We start from the raw sequence: 21,508 nt of genomic DNA on the forward strand, positions 1-21,508 counted from the left end.
AATGGGAAAAAACCCAGCAGCCTCATTGAAAGTTGGGGAGTGGGTAGTAAGAAAGATCACTTCTTGAGTCAATGCCAATTGGAATAGACAGCAATAAGCTACCTGGATAAATATATTCCTAATCCCACCCATTCATCAATTTACTTCCCAATTCAATCTCATCCTTTTCTTTTTAAATACAGTATGACTCCCATATCCATGGGGAGTATCTTCTAAAGCAACAGCTGTCATGCAAGAGATATGTGAAACTGTGGACAATAGTGAACCCTACATTTGACTGTACTTGGGCCAGAAGCATACCTCCATAGTAATGAAGGACCTAGAAAGTCCCACAAACACTTCCGGTGTGTGTGTGTGTGTGTGTTTTGCAGTGTGAGTAAGTGAAACCATGGATATCAAATCCGTGGATAAGGAGGTTGTAAATGGCTTGAATTAGTTATTTGAAGACTGAGCATAGCCCTTCTACAGTTAGAATAAATCCTAGATATGGCTATCAAATCTATCATGATCATTCCTTTATGTAACAGGGCTGTAGTCAAGGTGTGTGTGTGTGTGGGGGGGGGGGGGGGTTCAACCCCACCCCCAATTTTTCAGTTTTTTTTAAAAAAAAACCTGTTGTACTCATGAATTTTAACTGGTTAACCAAATCCCCATGAGTGTCCACTGAAGTTTATCTGTCTTGAGTGTCCACTGCAGTTTATCAGTGGAGCCTGGTTTCTAAATTATTTTGCATTATGGAACTACTCTTCATGATTTTTTTTCTGCCTATGGTCCTAGCATACTATAGTCTTTTTAAGGGGCTCATCTGTGGAAGTTTATCCCTATTTTGCAGATTGGAAGCCAAAGGTAAAGGACATTTAAAAAATTTTTTTAAAAAAATCCTGAAAGCTTTTAGGCCTCTGGGGGCCCTTCCAGATAGGCCCTATATCCCAGGATCTGATCCAGGGCCGGCCCCACTCATGCGGCAGCTGACGCCGCCGCCTCGGGCGCAGGCCCGGGGGGGCGCCGTCAGGCTGGGCGGGAGGCGGGGCACCGCCCTGACGGTGCCCCGCCTCCCGCCCAGTGCGCCCTGGCCCGTCTGGCCTGCTAGAAAAGGCCAGACGGGCGAGCGGGAGTAGCGTGGGAGGCGGGGCCAGCTCTGACGCCGCTCCCCCCCCCGCCCAGCGTGCCTTGGCCCTGCCTCCCACGCAGCGTGGGAGGCGGGGCCAAGGCACGCTGGGCGGGGGGGGGGGAGCGGCGTCAGAGCTGGCCCCGCCTCCCACGTTACCCCCGCTCGCCCGTCTGGCCTTGTGTAGCAGGCCAGACTGAGTCTGGCCTGCTACAAAAGGCCAGACGGGCGAGCGGGGGTAGCGTGGGAGGCGGGGCCAACTCTGGCCCCGCCCCCCCGCCCAGCGTGCCCTGGCCCCGCCTCCCACGCTGCGTGGGAGGCGGGGCCAGGGCACGGGGGGCGGGGCCAACTCTGGCCCCGCCCCCTCACTATTCGCCCTGGCCCCGCCTCCCACGCAGCGTGGGAGGCGGGGCCAGGGCACGCTGGGCGGGGCCAGGGCGCCGGTGGCGGGGGCGCTTTTCAGCACCCCCGCTTTACATAAAAAAATATCTCCGGCCGGCCCTGATCTGATCCCAGGTTTTTTGTTTATCCCAGATTATCTGGCAGTGTGGACTCATATAATCTAGTTTAAAGCAGAAAACCTGGGACTAGATCCTGGGATATAGGGCTTGTTTACAAGGGCCCTGGGTGATCATCCTCCAAATCTTAGCTTAGAAGAAGTAGACATTATATCCTACCTTTGGCTTCCAATCTGTAAAGCAGGGCTAAGTGTCCACAGGTGAACCTCTAAAAAAGACTACAACATGCTACAAACCAAGGAAAGATGACAGAATCATAGAATCATAGAGTTGGAAGAGACCTCACTGACCATCCAGTCTAACTCCCTGCCAAGAAGCAAGAAATCGCATTCAAAGCACCCCAACAGATGGCCATCCAGCCTCTGCTTAAAAGCCTTCAAAGAAGGAGCCTCCGCCACAGTCCGGGAGAGAGAGTTCTACTGCCGAACTCTCACAATTAGGAAGTTCTTCCTAATGTTCAGGTGGAATCTCTTTTCCTGTAATTTGAAGGCATTGTTCCACGCTCTAGTCTCCAGGGCAATAGAAGAAAGCTGGCTCCCTCCTCCTTATGACTTCCCCTCAGATATTTGTTCATGGCCATAATGTCTCCTCTCAGCCTTCTCTTTTGCAGGCGAAACATGCCCAACTCTTTAAGCCACTCCTCATAGGGCTTGTTCTCCAGACCCTTGATCATTTTAGTCACCCTCCTTGGACACATTCCAGCTTGTCAACATCCCTCTTCAACTGCGGTGCCCAGAATTGGACACAGTATTCCTGGTGTGGTCTGACCAAGGCAGAATAGAGGGGTGGCATGACTTCCCTGGATCTAGACACTATACCCCTATTTATGCAGGCCAAAATCCCATTGGTTTTTTTAGCCGCCGCATCACATTGTAGGCTCATGTTTAACTTGTTGTCCACGAAGACTCCAAGATCTTTTTCACACGTACTGCTGTCAAGCCAGGTGTCCCCCATTCTGTATCTTTGCATTTCATTTTTTCTGCCTAAGTGGAGTATCTTGCATTTGTCCCTGTTGAACTTCATTTTGTTAGTTTTGGTCCATCTCTCTAATCTGTTAAGATCATTTTGAATTCTGTTCTTGTCTTTTGGATTATTAGCTATCCCGCCCAATTTGGTGTCATCTGCAAACTTGGTGATCATACATCTAAGTCATTAATAAAGATGTTGAACAAAACCGGGCCCAGGACGGAACCCTGCTTATGGCACTTCACCCCTCACTTCTTTCCACGATGAAGAGGAAGCATTGGCGGGCACCCTCTGGGTTCGTTCACTTAGCCAATTACAGATCCACCAAGGCAAGAGAAGAGGACAATTCTTATTATATAAGAAGGCAGTGAGCATGGAGGTGTGATGCACACTTAGAAGTCTCACAACATACATGGAAATCGATCTTCAGCTTTCAGAAATGCTTTCTTACTTAACCTATAAACAATTCCGATGCAAGTAATCCAGTTCTGTTTCCTTTGTCCATGGGGAAATGAAATCACAAACAGCATGTCCAGGGAACAGAGGACGGGAGAAGCCCGGCTTCATTTCCTCCACTTCTCAGCAACTTTCCAACCACTGTAAGGAATCCAGGAGGCAGACACACTGCTCTATAACCTGGAGAGTTTGGCCCATTTCCTAGTTGCATGAAGATGTGCATACAAAGACAACAAAACCACTAACCTAGCATACAGATGAGAATAAAACCAGACTAAACTTAGAAGCAGCTCAGGAAAGATGGAGGATGAATACAAAAGTTCCTTTGAACTTGCCGAAGCATCAGCTGGGAAGCTTCTGTCATCAGGACCAAGATACAAATGGTGGGAACATGTGCAGAGGAACTCTTCATTCACGCCACTGAACCAGTGGCCCCAGGTAGATTTCCTCTTCCACTGAAAGGAGGCAAATAGCAATCCCACCCACAGCACCAGCTGCAGAAGCTGAGGGTGCACCCACACTGTAAAGAGAATACAGTTTGACACCACTTTCCCTGCCATGGCTCGAGGCTATAGCATCAGGAGATTTGTAGTTTGGTGAAGCAATTGGTTCAGTGTTTACAAGGCTCACTTGGTGCTAGACTTTCAATACTTTTGATATATTCGATATCTCTTAATCGTTTGAGAGACTATTTTAATTATTATGTATATGTTTTTATAGTTTTATAATCTTGTGTCTTACTGATGTTGTTATCGTCTGAATACGGCATTGAATTATTGCCATAGTCCAGTGGTTCTCAACCTGGGGTCCCCAGATGTTTTTGGCCTACAACTCCCAGAAATCCCAGCCAGTTTACCAGCTGTTAGGATTTCTGGGAGTTGAATGCCAAAATATCTGGGGACCCACACATTGAGAACCACCGTCATAGTCTGTAAGCTGCCCTGAGTCGCCCTTTGGGGGTGAGAAGGGCAGGGTATAAGTACAGGAAATAATAATAATAAATCAGCACTCTAATAAATCAGCACTCAAATCACAACTCCCTGGATTTCATAGCCTTGAGCCATGTCAGTTAAGTACAAGTCAAGCTGCATTCATTCCACAGTGCAGATCAGGCATGGGCAAACTTGAGCCCTCCAGGTGTTTTGGACTTCAACTCCCACAATTCCTAACAGCCTACCGGCTGTTAGGAATTGTGGAAGTTGAAGTCCAAAACACCTGGAGGGCTCAAGTTTGCCCATGCCTGGTGTAGATGCACCCTGAGGCATGTTTACTCCGAAACTGTTTGCAACCCAAGGATTTGCCTCTTCTTGATATTGCAGCTCCCATGGGCCCCAGCCAGCACACAGTGGGGGGTCATGGGAGCTGCAGTCAAGCCACATGCGTGGCCAGAGTGCATCCACGACGGTAGACTGAATGCACTTTGACACCCCTGTAACTGCCTTGGCTCATGGAGGTGGTAGTTTTACAAGAACTTTATTAGCCTCCTGTGTCAAAGCGTGTCCCACAAACCCCAGGCTTCCATATCATTGGGTTACAGCAGTTAAAGCGGTACCAAACTGCATGTACAGTGTGGATCCCGCCCCTCCTTGCACGGAGCCTGGCGGGGCTTTCCGTGCGGCCGCAAAGGAGAATGAAAGCCAAAAGGAGCCCCGGTCGGAAGGCGGGAGTTACCTGTTGCAGCAAGCGGGCATAGTCGGCGAGCCTGGCCTCTCGGAGCTGTCCTCTGTTTCTCCTCACAGTGGGAGACCCTTCCACGAGGAACACGCCACAGAGGCAGGCAGAGGGAGGTGGGAGGGCGGTGCCTTCCCCCAAATGCAGCCGGGCCGGGGGGGGGGGCTGTGTGTGGGGAGGCCCACCGACAGCAAGCGAGGAGGAGGAGGAGGAGGAGGAAGGCCGCCCCTCCCTCCCTCCCTCCCGCCCACCCCCTGAAGCCAATGGGCCGCTCAGGTGGGGGACTCGGGGCGCCGCCAAGGAGGCAGACACACCCGGGACTTGGCCAGAGAGAGCCTCCCTTTCCTTCCAGTTCGCTTTGTTTCAGAAGGCAGATGAAGTGCCTTGAACTAGGCTGTATGGCCGAGTAGACTCAGTGTTGAGTGCAAATCAGTGCATTATGTGAGTCTACCCCAGGCATGAGCTGAAGCGGCTGAGGGGGAAAAGGGCCTGAGGAATGGGGGGAGTTGAAGTCCAAAACCCCTGGAGGGCCCAAGTTTGTCCATGCCTGGTCTACACTGAGCATATCATCCTGTTCAAACTGCATCATACGGCAGTGTAGATTACGTTTTTGCACTATAACTCTCAGAATGCCTCTGCCAGCATGGTAAAAGGACCTGCTGGGTAGGAAAGTCTGTTAGATGTCCAAAGGAGGAACTTTTCCAAACTCCACTTCTTATGTCATGAACAAAGGCAATCCCAGTGTAGTACACCAGTAGAGGGTGTTAGGTCTTGCATGCAGTATCCACAGCATTATTTTTCCTTCATAATGCTTAACTTTCATCTCCATTAGAAGATGAATCTTAATATTTTACCTACTTCCTCAAAAACTTCCCAACAGGGGACTCAGGGCGGCTTACAATAAAACGCATATATAAAAATTATACAGTGCAATATAAATCAGTTACCAAATTATTATTAACTTACATCAGTATTCATAAAACACATTATAAAATACAGGTAGGCGTGTTCAGTTCAAAAAACTGGGTCTGTCAATTGAGTTCAGCGTACATGATAATAATTAACGCTGCCAATTATTATTCAAAAGCCTGGCCCCATAACCAAGTTTTAACCTTCCTACGGAAGGATAGGAGGGAGGGAGCCTGTGAGGCTGACGGGACTGTGAGCAGGGCCTCATCTGATGATCTTAAGCTTTCAGTTGACTATCTGTCTTAAATTACAAAGTTTTTATATTATAAAAGCATAACCATAGCCCATTTATTCCACATTTCAATTACAATTAATATTGACCTGTTTTGATGCTAACTTGGAAAGATGTGATTATTCCAGCTGTTAGTGTTTTTAATACACTTTTGAAAGTGTATTGGCCCTCTGTATCCACAGATTCTACATTCAAGAAATCCCACTTTCCACAACTTGAAAATATCTCTTTCCCCTTCCCCAAATTTGCAAAAAGCAAACCTTGATTTTGTTATTTTATATAAGGGATGCCATTTTGCTACATCATTGTGGGTCATGAGACATGACTATTTATGGATTTCGGCAACCACAGGGGTTCCTGGGACCAATACAGTGGATACTTGGAGGAATATTCAAAGGAAGGAACTGGCAAACCCATGTCTAAGGATTCCTTGGCCAAGAAAATCCTATGAAATTAATGGGGTTGCCATAAGTTGATATGTAACTTGAAGGCACATTCATACACACACATATAGACAGACACCTGGCCAACGTTGTATCTGGAAACAAGTGGTGTCTGCTTTCTGAGACAGTCACCATGCATTGTGAATAATGGATAAGATTCAGACTTAGTCATACAGTCTAGACCCATTACATGAATGAGACTTAAGTCAACCAAGCAAAGTTTAAGTTTCATTAGTTGCAGTGGGTATATTTTAAGCAATTTTAAGCAATCTTAATGGGTCCTGAGTGCTGACTGATGACACTATGTAACAAAATTTGAAACATTTTCTGTTCCTGTTTTGAACTTGTTATTTCCTGTTTAATTGTGTGGTACTTGGTTTTTGTGGATGCCACAAACTATTGAATTGATTGAGACTCCGTGAGATACTCATTGAAAACCTATAGCAAAATGTGCTGCAGGATGTCACTCTAAAACAAAGTTTTTGCAGTTTAATAAACCTTTTCCGTGTTTTTATGATAGAACTAATTAAAAATGGCATTTATAGCCCAGGAACAAAAATCATGTTACATAGTGTGATCTGAGAAAATCAGGATTGATGTAAGGTGTGAGTTCCCTCTGTGATTTCTTTCTTTCTTTCCTTCCTTCCTTTGAAACCAATGTGAAGGAATTAATCCATATCAGCTCCAAGCGTGGCATGGATCTGCGTTTCTCAATCTGGGGGTTGGGACCCTTGGGGTGGGTTGCGAGGGGGGTTTCAGAGGGTCGCCAAAGACTATCGAAAACACATATTTCTGATGGTCTTAGGAATCCCCTTTGGCAGAGAAGATTGGAGATCTCTCTGCCTGTCCTTCTCTTCTTTTTTGGTAACAACCCAAAAGCCCTCCTCCTGCAAGTTTGGTTCAGTTCCCTTGTTGGTGGAGTTCAGAATGTTTTTTGGATATTTGTGCCAAATTTGGTCCTGTGAATGAAAATGCATCCTGCATATCAGATATTTACATTACAAATAATAACAGTAGCAAAATAACAGTTATGAAATAGCAACAAAAATCATTTTATGGTTCAGGGTCACCACAATATGAGGAACTGTATTAAAGGGTTGCGGCATTAGGAAGGTTGAGAACCACTGGCATAGATGAACTTCTGCTTGGTGGCCATTAAAGCTAACCTTAAAAACTGTGGCATAGACATTGAGATCTGGGAAGCCCTGGGCCTTGAGCTCTCTAGTTGGAGGTTAGCTGTGACTAGCAGTGCTGTGGAATTTGACACAAATGGAAGGTGAAAGGGAGAAATGAGCCAAGAGGAAGGCACTTCAAGCCAACCCTGATCGTGACCACCTTCCACCTGGAAACCGATGCCCTCACTGTGGAAGAACATGTGGATCAAGAATAGGACTTCACAGTCACCTACGTATCCACCGCCAGGATGCCACACCTGGAGAACAATCATACTGGGACTACAAGGGACCGCCCAAGTAAGTAAGGCCATGAAGAGGGAAATGGGGCTATGGGTTCACCCATTAGATGCATATTCCAGCACACCTGCTTTTTTCCCCTTCGGATTTCACATGATTTCATTGGAGGGGAAGGATTAGCTTTGGAGGTTTGTCCAACCATCAAAGGGTGATACATTCTCAAGCTCAAGGTCTCCCTCTTCAAGAATGAATATTTCTCTCCACTTTCTGTAGAAAAAAATCTAATAATTTCTATGATCTTTGGGAGCAGTATAAGAATCTATTATGAGACAGGATCCTAATAAATGTGGTATTTGTGGATGTAGAAGGGAAGTACTTATTGCTGTCACCCGAAATAGTTTGTTTGTTTATTTATTTATTTATTTACAGTATTTATATTCCGCCCTTCTCACCCCGAAGGGGACTCAGGGTGGATCACATTGCACACATATAAGGCAAATATTCAATGCCATAACATAGAACAGAGACAGAGACAGACAGGGGCTGGCCTCATGACCTCTTGGTCAGAGTGATTTGTTGCAGCTGGCTGCTAACCAGCCTGCACCAGATAGGGGTAATTTGGATAGAAATTAAATGAGCTGTGGAAGAGAGATACAAACAGAGCTGGACAGGTTAAAACTTTTTTCTGCCATTTGTTCTTGACTACACATTCACAACCATAAAAAAAGACTGTAGAAAAACTGAGATGAAAATGGCCAAAAAGGGGACTGGCCCTGTTTGCCTGGCTGGTCCCCAGGCATTTTGTGATAGGATCTGGGGACTTGCAGTATGTCATGGTCAAACTTCACTGTGAAATATGTTAAGTTGGAGACCAAGGAAATGTCTTCAGTAAACAAATACAAAGAAAATTACCCCAAGCCAGCCACCAGGGAAACACATACACAAACAGGAGGACACAACATGAAGATTCCTGGAATACTTTGGTTCGCAATGTGACTTGAAAGAAAACAGTGTGTACAAAGGAGAGGAAACCAGGAATTTCTTTTTTCCTTGCCACATTCTCCAGTAGGAAAATTAGCAAACAGCTGATGATAGAAAAATAACAAGAAAAAAGCGCATCCTCATGCACTGTGGAACACTGTGCAACAAGGTTATGGTAACACTAAAGCACAAATGAGAGAGAGATTAGTATCGTGGGATTAAATTTAAAAAAAATATTTTAAATCATCTCAGCTTCTGCATTCAGAAGTCTCCTAAATTTGATGTTACAGAAAAAAATCATATGAAGTCAGGCAGTTTTGTCAATTGTTGTCATAAGTTGGCATGCTTATTATATATATGCATTTTAAAAAATCTGAGATGGATTAGGGGGTTTTCTTTGTATTTTGTGGTGCACAAGATTTTAGGGTGATAATTGAGTAGAAAGAAAAGATACAAGGGCATGATAGAGGAGGGCATGATATCAGTTTCAGAGAGTAGATATATGGCGTAAGAGTTGAAGACAGTGCAATGAGATGTAGAATCAGTTTGAATGGTACCTTAGGTCCCTTTTCAGATTTTTGTGAGTAGCAATTTGGATGTGCATTTCCCTGAAGCAATGCCTTTAAGACCTGACAAAGAATAAGAGAGATCAAACATACTAAGGAGGCATCAGTGATGTCGTATTAATCCCCTCAAACTAAACAACAAGAAGAGGAATACCATTGTTGGTAACTTCAAAGTATGCAGGAACAAGTCTACAATTTTGGGGTGAAGCTGAAAGAGAGATCTGCATTTTGTTCTATAATGATCCTAAATGGCAGTTTCCTTCCATTTCCAGGAAATAGAAGCTCATGGAATATTGGGATGCTGTAACCTACATTGATGCTCAGATCTGTGTGTCAATATATCATATATCATACATTACAAAATGCTCTAAACATTCAGTGATCTCATTTCAAAGAGAGAGAGAAAACAGAAACAGAAAACACAAAAAGGGGCATACTTCAAGATGCCGAAACATGACGTCAAATTGCTAAAATGCCCAACACTTTTAGCCTGCTAAGGGCTGTAAAGGTCAAAACTGCTCCATACACAGACTTACAACATGAGCAAAGGTAACCAAAAAAAGCTTTACTTCAGCAAAATAATAATAATAATGCAAATAGCAGTAAAGGAAACAGAAGGTAAACTTCAATCGCAATGCAAAGTCTTACAGCAGATGTGAAACAAAAGTCTTTGGCAACAAGTCTTCAGAGCAGACAGGAGCAAAAAAAGGCTTACAGTATATAGGAACAAGAGTCTGTGGCAAGAAGTCTTTGCAAAGCCAACACTGGAGCTGTAGCATGGAGACTGGAACACAAACACACCAAGTAGGTTGGTTGCTGCCAGCACTGACTACTGGCTTTGCTACTAATTTATAGTCCTGAGCTCCTAGCACAGATGTTCCTAGGGCGAGGTCTGATAGCTCAGCATTTTTGCTGTGATTCTAGCTGACCTTCTTTTCCTCTTTTGCCCTTCGTCATTCTAAAAATGTAGGGACTTGTAGTATGTCTTCCTCAACTTCTCCTTCCTCAATACTTGGCACCAAATCCCCAAGTGCTACCTCTTCATCCTCCTGTTTTACCTCCGCCTCAGAAGCAGAAGAGTAGTCCACAACGAAAAACAACACTTTGTACTTTGCCTGGAAACTAATTGGCAGCCAGTGGACTGATTTTAGGATAGGTGTAATATGCTCACTCTCAGGACCTATCTGGCTGCTGTATTTTGAACCAACTGGAGTTTCTGAACTAGGTTCAAAGGTAGCCCAATGTAAAGCACATTGCAGAAGTCCACCCTTGAGATTACCATCTTTGGGTCCTCTAAATGTAGGAAGGGGCGCAGCTGGCACATCAGCTGAAGCTGATAGTAAGCACACTTCACTGTTGCATCTACCTCAGCTGACATTTAGAGAGACCGATTTAGGAGGACACTCAAACTGCAAACACAGTCTTTCAGAGGGAGTGTAACCCCATCCAGGACTGGTTGACACACCTCCATTCCCAGCTTAGGACTCTTGTTGGCCAACATCTCTGTTTCCTCTGGATTCAGTTTCAATTTGTTTTTCCTCATCCAGCTCATTACCTCATCTAGACATTCATTCAGTGGAGACACGCTATCCTTAGTTGAAGCTGTTTTTGAAGGCATGGAGAAATATATTTGGGTGTCATTAGCATACCAATAAGACCCCTTCCCATGCATACAGATGATCTTTCCCATTGGTTTCATAAAAATGTTAAAAAGCATAAGAGATAGAATGGCTCCTTGTGGGATGCCATATAACAGTTCCTTTTTATGGAGTAGGTATGCCCAAGCAGGGCCGTAGCCAGAAAAAAATTTCGGAAGAGGTTTTGAAAATTTTAGGGGGGGGGGGTTGAACCCCTGACCCACCCGCCCTCCCGGGTTCAACCTGTCAATATCTGCTTGAGATAGTGCCTGGAGGGACTCTTAATTTTTTGCGTCTCATAGACTTAGCATGAGGATTTGGTTAACCAGTTAAAATTCATGAGTAAACCAGGTTTTTTTTTAACTTGAAAAATTTGGGAGTGGGTGAGTTTGAACCCCTAACCCCCCCCCCCCCCCCGGCTACAGGCCTGTCCCCAAGCACCACCATCTGGAACCTACCTGAGAGGTACGACCAGAACCACTGCAACACAGTACCTCCAATTCCCAGTCCCTCCATGGCATCAAAAGTCTCTGGGAAGTCTAGAAGCACCAGCAGAGACCCACAACCCTTGTCAGTGTTAAAATGGAGATCATCTACTAAAGTGATCATAGCAGTCTCAATACCGTATCCTGCTCGGAAGCTAGTTTGAAATGGGTCAATGAAGTGTGGGTCATCCAAGACTGCTTGGAGTTGGAGGACAACTGCCTTCTCAAATCACCTTGCTCAAAAAAGGGAGATTAGAGACTGGTCTGCAATTATTAATCTAGGGAAGACTTTTTCAGTTAAAAGATTCTAACATTATTTACCGATGATTTGAAACCAAAAATGAAAAGCTGACGATATTTATCATATGAGTAGATGCGTATATGTATGTATGTGTATGTTGTTATTTATATTCTCTATATCCCCCTGAAAAAGGCATTAAGGTACCTTCAAGCCAAAATCTGCCAGACTTTTTAGTTATTAGACATCATTATTTATAATCATGAAACTCATCCAAAGGAGACAGATCTCAAGTAACTCGTGCAACTCTGGAATTCTTAGCACTCAGAAAAAATTGTGGAGTGAAGGTATAACAGTTTTGCTCTTACAACAGTTTTAATTGCTTCTTAATACATGGGTGTGCCCTGCTTTAGACTGCAACAAAGTGTTTTTAGCAGCAATGTGTTAAAAAGGACTCTTTAAATAAGAGTGCATACTTACAGCTAGGTGGCATGCTTATCAAAATTACCAGTCACACCAAATTATGAGGGGTAGCACTAGCTAATATCCCAGATGACAGGTCAGGATTCAAAAAAGACTGCAACAGATTGGACAGCTGGATCAAAATTAAAAGGAATTTCAACAGTGATAAAGGTAAGATACTACATTTCGACAGTTATATAGGATGGGTGACAAAGTACATGTAATGGAACATAACTGAAACATGAGTCAATATGTGATGTGGTGGCCAAAAAAGCCAATGCAATTCTAGCCTTCATCAACAGGAATACAGTGTGCAGACTGAAGTAAATAAAAGGCCCACCTTATTCTGATTTGGTCAGGCCTCATCTTGAATCCTGTGTCCAGTCGAGGGCACCAGTTCAAGATGGATATTGACAAGCTGGAATGTGTCTAGAGGAGGATGGATCTTTGTGGGTGCTTTGAATGCTTTAAATGCGATATTCCTGCTTCTTGGCAGGGGATTGGACTGGATGGCCCATGAGGTCTCTTCCAACTCTATGATTTTATGATTAATGGGTAAAAGGTCTGTGAATCAAGCACAATGAGGAAATGCTCAGGGAGTCATTATGTTAGATCTGGAGAAGAGAAGATGGGAAGGTAACTTGATAGCCATCCTTAAATATTTGAAGAGATGTCATGTGGAAGATGAAGTACATGTGTTTTCTACTGCTCCAGAAATATATATGGCAACCAACACATTTCAATGAGAAGAGAATCTACCTAAGCCTAGGGATTGTAAAAGATGTTCAGCAGTGGAATAGACTGCCTTGGAATGTGATGGACTCATCATCTTTGGAGGCTTTCAAACAGAAGTTGGATAGATATTTCTTAATAGTACTTTAGCTGTGTATTCCTGCATAGCAGGAGTTTGAACCAGATGGACCATATAGTATCTTCTAGCTTTATGATTTTAATACTCATGTATTCAGAGAACTCCAACATCTCTCCCCCATGTTTTAAAGCACTTAAGCAATCACATTCTGGTCTCTCAGTGAGATCAAGGTGGTTAGGAACTTGCTTTTTCTCAAGACATGAAAATAAGGCTCTGCAGTTAAGTTTCAATAAGCCTACCAGTTTCTACATTCAACCAGAGAAAACACCATCTGAAATTGCCATGTGAGCCCTAAAACCACCAGATTGTATCAGTGATTAGCCTGATAGAATTAGCCTTTGAATGTGATATGTGAGAACTGAGCCTTACTTGGCTTTATGCCTAACAAGTTCTGGAAACATCTTAGTTCGGTTAGTTTAGAAAACAGATATACAATGAAAAATTGACTACGTTTGAACTGGATGGCCCTTATGGGCAATTCCAACTCTATGATTCTAAAACTTAGCTTTGTATTTATACAATGCAGAACATCTTTAACTCCACTACCGAGGAAGAGATGGATGTAATGACAATACACGGCTAAGGTTTCTTTTATTTTTACAAAGAAGTAGAAAGACAACTAGGTCATCTTAGATAAAGTAAAATAAGATAAACCATTATCTCCCATTATGATGTTCCTCAGGTTTTTAGATATTCAGGGAGGGCTTTCTCTTGGTTTCACTGCCAAAACAGGCATGTTTGTTGAGGTTAGTGGGGAGAGCCTTCTCGGTGGATGCTCTGAGACTATAGAATTCTCTCCCTTAAGGAGCTAGATTGACCATCCTGGCTGCTCTCTTTCCCATTAGAAGCTAGACTGACCTCCCTGTTGGCTTTCTTTCTGCTGGTAGGAAAGGATATTTTTGTTTACCCAGCCCTTTGACTGTTTACTGTTTGTTGCAGAGGTCTTTTAATTGGAGTAAACTGTATTTAAAACTTCTATATTATCTAAAATTGTATCTTGTTTGAACTTAAATTGTGAGTTGATTTAGGTTTCATGTTGGGAGAAAGCTGGGAAATTGATTACATAAATGAATAAAGTACATTTTCAAGGGGCACAAGTCCATTTCAATTAGGCAGCTTGAATGACTGTCCCTTAAAGTATCCAACAGCTTTAACTTCAAGGGAAGACAAATTTAGTGCTGACACAAGCACTGAGATTGGCAAGTAAAGTGTGCAGAGAGGTGCATGCAGTTATGAAGTGAAACACATTCCCAGAGAGCTACCTTAATCTGGAGGCATCTGCCATCAAGATCATAACTCACTCTTTCTTTAGGAAAAAATATTTCCCTATTTTAAAAAATGCCCACTGTTTATAATGGTAAGAAGCATATGTTTGATCTTTAAAATTGCCTTCATTACATGTTTTTTTTTAAATGAGTCAACCTTAAATTATTGAAATATGTGCTAGGAATACCCTAATTAAATAAACCACAGCTTTAGAGCTACGTCCCTTCATTTCTGGAGACTTAAACTGAAAATCAAATAATGCTTACGCAGGCTTCTGCAATGCTTCTTAGTAAGCAGGTCTAGTGGTGCCAACATTGTGCTACTATCTGTCTGTCTACATTGAATTCCTTCTCCCAGTCAACAGCATGCAAACAGAAAATATCCCAAAGTACATGGTTTACCTGTTGTTGTGTTTTAGAATCCTTATCTGGAATCAATGATTGATGTTGCAAAGCAGGTGGCTGAAGTATTATTCTTGCGGGATGAATATCCAGGTGACTTGCGCTGGACACTGTTGTTTGCCAACAACCTTCTACTAAGTTCAGAGATGCTCCTCAAAGTAACTTGATCAGGCTCCAGAAGAGCTCTCGCTTTCCCATTGCAAAAGCAAGGGAGGGGCCAAAGCATGCTTAAAAACACTTTACTTAAAGCATCACCCACTGCCTCATTAGCTCTTGGTTGTTTAGGACTGCTGCCCATCTTTTACATCGGTGAAGAATCCTATTCCACAGCATTCTAGGCTTAGAGTTGCTTACAGCCTAAATTGCCAATTAAACGTATGTATACAAAGCCACACAGATAAGAGCACACACATGCACATGCCATACTCAGTTCTATAACCAAGCCGACCCCTTCACCTTCCTCCGACCGGTCACCCCGACGGAAACAGTCCGCTGCTCAAAAGCATGATTAATCAAGGAAGGGCAGCTTGTCCCAATTAAATGAATGGAGTTCATTAAACAAGGAATGGGTGAGACTGCCAAGAGTTCTGGATCTGGCCTCAGGCCTAGAGTTGGAGGGAGCATTTGATTCTTTGGGAGAGCAAAGCATGTCCCAAGCCATCAGCCATCAGCTACAAATTTGACAGAAAGGGCTTTGATACATCTGCTTCTTCTTTCAGACCTGTGATATACAAACAGAAGACAGGCGAAGATGGTATAGGTCTGGGAGTAACAATGTTGGAAGTGGGGATTGTGAGCATGTCCCTCCTTATCAGAAGTTTTGCCCTCCCAATGGAATTTTCCTTCAGTTGCCAGATTTCTAGCATTGTAGAGAAAGAGAGATACTGAAAATCCTTTACATTTAGCATGGTTATATTTGATAGGTTTGCATTTCCTTAGCTACTGCGACTCATCTTCGGATGTCTAAAAGGGATTTCCCTGGAGATATTATGTAAGTACAGCTGTTGCATAAAGTAAATTAATGTATTAAATTAAAAAATACTTTTATGGACTACAACTCTTAAAAAGAACACTGTGATGTAGTGGTTTGAGCATTGCTTTATGACTCTGGAAATCAGAGTCCGAATCCCTGCTTGGCTATGGAAACCCATTCGGTGTGATCTTGGCAAATCACGTCCTCACAACCTCAGAGGAAGATAGAGACACTGAACAAATCTTGCAAAAAAAAAAAACCCAACAACTTTACAATAGGTTTGCCTTAGTTTTGTTAGATGTTAGAAATAACTTGAAATCACAATGACAACTACAACTTCTTAGAATCCCCCTGCAATTCAGTCTGATTGGTGGCTAAGTCTGACTAGCTTTGGATACATGACTCTTGATTGGAATCCATTCTAAATCCAGATCTTCAGAGCAGGGCCGGCCGGAGATAATTTAAAATATTAAGCGGGGATGGGGAAAAGCGCCCCCCATGCTGGCGTCGCGGGAGGCGTGGCCATGTGCCGCGGGAGGCCCTGCCTCCCGCGCCCTGGCCCCGCCTCCCACGCTGCTCGCCCTGACCCCGGCTCTCACACAGCATGGGAGGCGGGGTCAGGGCAAGTAGCGTGGGAGGCAGGGCTAGGGTTGGCCCCGCCTCCCGCGCTACTCACCCTCGCCCGTCTGGTCCCTGGAGGGACCTCCGCTGCAGTCTGGCCAGTTGGAAAAGGCCAGACGGGCGAGGGCAGTCTGGTCCCTGGAGGGACCTCCGCTGCAGTCTGGCCAGCTGGAAAAGGCCAGACGGGCAACCCTGGCCCCGCCTCCCATGCTACTCGCCCTGACCCCACCTCCCACGCTGCGTAAGAGGCGGGGTCAGGCCGAGCAGCGCAGGAGGCGGGGCACCGCCCTGACGGTGCCCTGCCTCCCGCCCAGTGGGCAAGGCCAACTAGGCCACAAGGCTTGCCCGGCCGGCTGCCAGCTGGGCAAGGCCAGCCAGGCCACAAGGCCAGCCAGGCCAGGGCGCACTAGGCGGGAGGCGGGGCACCGTCAGGGCGGTGCCCCGCCTCCCGCCCAGCGTGCACTGGCCCCGCCTCCCACGCTGTGTGGGAGGCGGGGCCAGGGCGCACTGGGCCGGAGGCGGGGCACCGCTCTGACAGTGCCCCGCCTCCCGCCCAGTGCGCCCTGGCCTGGCTGGCCTTGCCCAGCCAGCAGCGGCCATGTGGAGCTCGCTCGTCGCCGAACAGGCCTTCCTGTTCACCGGCGAGCGAGCCCATGGTCCCCGCTGGTGCGGGGGAAGCCTGACGGCGCCCCCCGGGGACCTGCGCCCGAGGCGGTCGCCTCACGTGGCCTCTATGGTGGGGCCGGCCCTGCTTCAGAGAAAGAATCAATGCAGAACTTTCACCCTGTTGTGACCCAGATCTCAGACGGATAAAATTCTTACTGCTATTTGTGCTTGCAATTAAAGCCTCTTTTTATTATATAGATCTGAACTCAAAGCAAATTTGGGGAGAATGAAAAAGGTCAAATCTGCAAAATTCATGCAGAGAACCACAATACTGAATGTTTTTGTTCTGCTGAACAGAGTGACAAGACAGGGCTAAGGGAAGTGGTGATCACAAATGTTTGAGTAGTTATCAAAGTCAGCCAAAATCTATAGACTTTAAATGAAGTGATCTAGCTATTTATTTACTTTATTTTTATCGTGCCTTTTTCTCAATATAGGGGCTTGGCTAGGAAGAAATCAACTGATGAAATGATGCGAATGGCTCCCTGAACAATGTAAATGGATTCTTATATGAATTCTACATGTGGGGCCACAGTGGCACAGCAGGTTAAACCGCTAAGCTGTAGAACTTGCTGACCAGAAGGTCAGTGGTTCGAATCCATAGGACGGGGTGATCTCCCATTGTTAGCCCCAGCTTCTGCCAATCTAGCAGTTCGAAAACATGCAAATGTGAGTAGATCAATAGATACTGCCTTGGTGGGAAGGTAATAGCACTCAATACAGTCATGCTGGCCACATGACCTAGGAGGCATTTACAGACGTCAGCACTTCGGCTTAGAAATGGAGATGAGCACCACCTCCCAGAATCGGATTCAATACACTTAATGTCAAGGGGAAAACTTTGCCTTTACTTATGAATTTTACAAACATCTGATCTAATGTGATAAAAACAGTTTTGAGTGTTAGGATAAGTCCCAAACTAAAACTAAAATCTGTTGTGGTCATGCATGATCATAACCTTGTTCTGGAAATTAGTGGGAAACAGCATCAAATTTGTCTTAGATACAGTCTCATACCATAGCATCAATCAATTTGTATCTGGCTACTTTCCAGCACTTTGTAGGCTAACCATACCTCAGCACTTATGGTTTGGAGAGCCACAATTGTGGGCAAGAGACCACTGTTGCAACAAAGAATTACTTATCACTTAAATCACTGCTTGAATGCAGGATCTTCATTTTGCTGCTAAGGAACAGAATGCAGGGCTTTCCATGGGCTGGGAGCAAGTGCCAACTTTTACAAATTCTGGCCAGAGTTCTTGTTGCTATTGTTTTATTCATTTATATCCCACCTTTCTTGGAAATGGGTGGGCGATTTTGAATGAAAGAAAAGATGACTAGGCTTTTCATGCAAGGGAAATCAATGGGCTAAATCAAAGCCTTAGCTCCAGTTTGAGTAGACCCTTTGATCAATGGAATTTACACGAGTGTTGTTTTAAATAATGCAGCTTTTGATTTTATGGATGCTAGTGATGAATAGCAATTAGAAGCAGGCTAATGTGAAAATTGTTGCATATTTTCCATTCTGCCACATTATAAAGCCTCCTTCCAATGGGGCACTCTTCATGGGATCACAACCTTCATTAACCTGAAATAAAACCGAAGAGACTTCATTAATTTATCACTGCTTTCCATCCATTGGTTTGATGCATGTAGCTGTGCTTAGAAAGGAACACTCCATCCTGCCTCCAGGCAGAGCAAGTACCTTCAATAGAGTGAAAGCATGCCAGGTGCAAATAAGGCCCTTACTGCAGGCCCTTCCCCCGTTCTCATTCATCTCAAAGGCAAGACAAGAAGAAGGCAGGGAAGGCACTGGTGTCATCGAACACCAGGAAGCTCCCTCCCTCTTTCCAAGAGGAAACACACTTTCTGTCGGGAACTTCTCTGAGAGAGGAACTTCTGGAATCTGAAGCTGCAGGCAACTCACATGCTTCCAGTGTTCAGGCAGAGATTTTGAGACAGGCTTGCCTGATAGTAGTTTCCAGCATAAAAATGTCCCTGAGATGCATGGTCCACACATCCTGAAGGAAGTCCCCATGCCAAGATCTTTGGTAACCCCCCACCCCCCCCCCCCCCAACCTACTGCTAAGATTATAGGCAGTGTGATACTCTGCAGTGATTCTCAACTTTTGGCCCTCCAAGTGTTTCTGGGACTTCAACTCCCAGAAATCCAAGCTGTTAGGAATTGCAGGGGCTGAAGTCCAAAACACCTGGAGGACCAAAGGTTGAGAACCACTGCAATTTCAGATAAAAGAAATCGATATAAAAATTGACAAAAAATAATATGTATATTTATATATATTTTAAACTATATGTGCAAGTCTGTGCTGACAAAGTTTAAAAACACCATCCTCCCAGAAATCAATTTCTGTCACATACCATGTCTTTAATTGTGTTTGCAAATATGAGTTTTAAATCAAAAAGTGATTCATCTTCTTCTTACATGTATCGAAACAGGAATGTGCTTCCATCAGCATAAATAAGAATATGAACTGCAATATCCTGAGATGTCTTAGGCTGGATCTATACTGCCCTATATCCCAGGATCTGATCCCAGATTACCTACTTTGAACTGGATTATATTTATAATGTGGGATAATCAGATAATCTGAGATCAGATTCTGGGATAAAGGGCAGTGTAGTTCCAGCCTGTAAGTGAGGTTATACTCTACTGTTCCCTAATTCATGTTTTCTTCCTGTATTCATCCTATTCTAGTGCTCCTTATCTTGAATTCATTTGCCTTTGACTGCTAGCCATGCATTCTCTCTTTTGTTCTTGTCCTAACTGGCTAGGGGTCATTCATGACAGAGGTGAAAATCAGGAATTATACTTCTCATATCCTGTTTCACTGGGGGAAGGGGAGGGGAAAAGTTGGCAGGAAAGGCAAGGAATGATATTGAAGCAAGTGAACAATTTATAGAAATGGACAAGAGCATGGAACAGGTAATAAGGAAGGACAAGTATTAGAAGAAGTGGGAAGCAGAGGGACATCTTTTTACAGAAACAATCTGGTGGTGTGAGCCAGAAAGGATTTCCCCCCCACCCCAGTGGAAGTGTTGGATGAGAGAGATACCAGATAATTTGAGCGCTCAGTGCTGGACACTCACCAAATAACAAAGGAATGTGATTATTCCTCCCTTCACACATACACAGTGCATCCAACCTTCTGCCAACCCCTTCTCTGTGCCTCTTTGTTCTTCGTGGCTAACCAAAGCCTTAAGGCTGATACTCGTAGTGCAGATATTTTCAGCTCAGACTAATGGAGAAAAAAATGGGAGAAGGGAGTAATGATATTTCTTGTACTCCCATCAGTCCAAAGAAACACGGAGAAGCCAAAGCTTGGAAAAGTAATTTCTAGGAGCTATTGTGTCTAGAATGACTTAACTAGCATGTCCACAGCAGCTAGCTGGAGATTTCTGGCAGCTGAAGTTCAAAAAAGTAACTTTTGCAAGTTGTGAGAACACCTCCTGGGATGCTGCTTAATCTTCTGCTTCAATGAATGGTTTCCGCTCAGGCAGCAACCTCTGTTCTCTACAAGCAAAATGGAAATAACATCAAGACCTGGCAGTGGCCACACAAAGCAGCTGCAGAGAGCTTCCAGAAGGATTCCCACTCCGTGCTTTTTATTTAGCAGGATCTGCTACTAGATGGATCTACAGGCTTCTACTGCGTCATGATTTCTGAGCAGAAGATGCAGAATGCAGCCCATTCCTCTGCAAAATGGCTCACCAAAGCAGTTTTCTGCCAGGGTGGCACAATGAGTAGCATGGCAAAGGGAAATAAAGGAGGCAGAAGATGAAACAATTCACACAAGTATTTCATCTTTTGTTTTTAAAGCTGGGCTATCTTTTCAGTCAGCATTGGCCAAACATGGGACACCTGTGCTGTATCACTTTTGCTTTTATAAAAGATATTTTTATTCCATACACATTTGATAGTAATTTAAGCACTATTGTTTGTATCTCAATGTATTTTACCTTTTTGTTTTGTAAGCTTTGGGTAAAATGCCAGCTTTGGGTAAAATGCCAGCTTTGGGTAAAATGCAGAATATACACAAAACAAAATGAACAGTGAAATACAGCTGTCCTCAAATGGGAAGACCTAATCTCACTGCTAGGAGCTGTGGTGATGCAAAGGTTAAACCCTTGTGCCAGCTGGACTGCTGACCTGAAGGTTGGTGGTTCAAATCCACAAGATGGGGTGAGTTCCCATCTTTCAGCTTTAGCTTGAAGGGACACGAGAGAAGCCTCCCAGCAGGATGGTAACACATCTAGGCGACCCCTGGGCAATGTCTCTGTAGATGGCCAATCCCCTCACACCAGAAGCAATTTGCAGTATGTTCTCAAATAACTTCTGACATGATTTAAAAAAAAAATGCCAGTGTTGAAGTAACGTTCAAGTAACTATTCCCTTGGGCTTCTATATATTATATATACAGTGATGGAACTGGGTGGGAGAAGAATAATTTCATCCTTTGCCCCAGGTAAAAAAAAATGATTCTGTTGGCTCTGGTCACAATACCAATCCTGGTCTAAGTGATTTGAGGGTGATGTAGGTTTTGGTGAA

At 44.4% G+C, this 21,508-nt stretch overlaps 1 protein-coding gene across 1 annotated transcript in view; it reads right to left on the reverse strand.

The window, feature by feature from the left end:
* col7a1 (collagen type VII alpha 1 chain) overlaps nucleotides 1–15,155 on the reverse strand; it is a 168,985-nt gene extending 153,830 nt beyond the window's left edge. Inside the window, exon 1 of the mRNA XM_062969358.1 lies at nucleotides 14,683–15,155. The gene's annotated coding sequence lies outside the window, so the exon portion shown is untranslated. The remainder of the gene's footprint in view (nucleotides 1–14,682) is intronic.
* Nucleotides 15,156–21,508: the final 6,353 nt, after the last annotated feature.

Source organism: Anolis carolinensis, chromosome 2 (assembly GCF_035594765.1).
Source record: "Anolis carolinensis isolate JA03-04 chromosome 2, rAnoCar3.1.pri, whole genome shotgun sequence".
Classification (NCBI taxonomy): Eukaryota; Metazoa; Chordata; class Lepidosauria; order Squamata; family Dactyloidae; genus Anolis; species Anolis carolinensis.